The following is a 1,450-nucleotide window of genomic DNA, read 5'->3' on the forward strand; positions in this document are numbered from 1 at the left end:
ACTATACCAACCCAGAAATGAACTAAGCTAAGAGAAACAAACTGGATATCCAATCCTGGTGCTATAACATGAACAGATAAAATCTCAGTGTGCAAGCTAAAACCCATGCACCTGGAAGCCACGATTTGAATTTCCTGCTGTAGCTGTTGTGTCCAAATCTGCAGGGCAGGGAGAGAGGCGCATAAAGCTCTGAGAGCGTAAATCTGCGAAAGGAGTTGAGAGGGGGACTAGCAGGAAGCCCTACATCAACTTGCGGTGAGTGAGCGGAATGGGGACCCTTCCATAGAGTAGGAGGCTCCAACAGAGGACATTCTGGGACTGGGCAGACTAGCTGGAATAGGGCGCTGCAGTGACATTAGTGGCATATTCCCCTCTCAAGCGGGATTGGTGGAGAGTGCCTGGCCTGGGTGACGCCATTGACTAAGACCCAGTAGGCTAGCCCAAACCAGGTCCCAGCGCCTGGAGGTGCACCCTAGCAGTGAAGCCTTCAGTAGGTTGACCTGGAGGGGCAGGCCCAGCAGAGGCTGCCCAGGTCTGTGTCTGCCTAGTACACTGCAGTGGGCGGGAACACCTAGCTGGCACAATTCAAACAAACTATAACAGAAAAAGAGAAAAAAATTGGGCCTCCTATATTCGCTTGTATGGAAGGAATAAAAAGTATGGGAAGAGGAAACAACAAGAAATGGTTCTCAGTCCCCAATCCTGAGAACACTGATCTAGGAAAGGTGACTGCAAAGGAGAATAAGGAAAGAAAACATGTAATATCAGACACAGCACCAATAGACATAAAGCGGTATCTTTGGAGCCTCATAGACGAGTTCAAAAGTGAAGTATTTAACTAAATAAAGCAAGATATAAGTAGAATAGTTAGAGAAATGCTAAGCACCGCCCAAGAAAAAAGAGATGGTGGAATGGAAGAGGAGAAAAAAAGGGGAGAATTATTTGATGGAGAAAATAGAGAAAACATAGAATACGTGAAGTAGGTTCAAAGAGATTACCAGGAAACTAAAAACGCTATTGAAAGCTAGCATAACAGCTTGAAAGAAACTAAGGATAGATTATCTGAACTGGAGGACAGATTTGTAATGTGGGAACAAGAAATGAAAAACTTCTTAAAAATAACAAGAAAACAAACAGCAATAATACAAAGGCTAAAAGATGATAGGATCTATAACTTAAGAATTAAGAACATAAAAGAAGAAGTAGAGACACAAACAAATGGACTACAAAAGCTATTCACAAAAATAATCCAAGAGAATTTCACTAATTTAGCAAAAGGTAAAGATACTCAGATGTATGAGGCATACAGGACCCCAGACACCTACAACCCAAACAGAGCTACACCCAGGCATATAATAATCAAAATTCCAGAAATCCAATATAACAACAGAACATTAAAAGCCATCAGAGACAAGAAACAGATCACTTACAAGGGAACACCCATCAGAAT

Source organism: Cavia porcellus, unplaced genomic scaffold, assembly GCF_034190915.1.
Source record: "Cavia porcellus strain 051 isolate PalLab524CR breed Dunkin Hartley unplaced genomic scaffold, mCavPor4.1 scaffold_1, whole genome shotgun sequence".
Taxonomy (NCBI): Eukaryota; Metazoa; Chordata; class Mammalia; order Rodentia; family Caviidae; genus Cavia; species Cavia porcellus.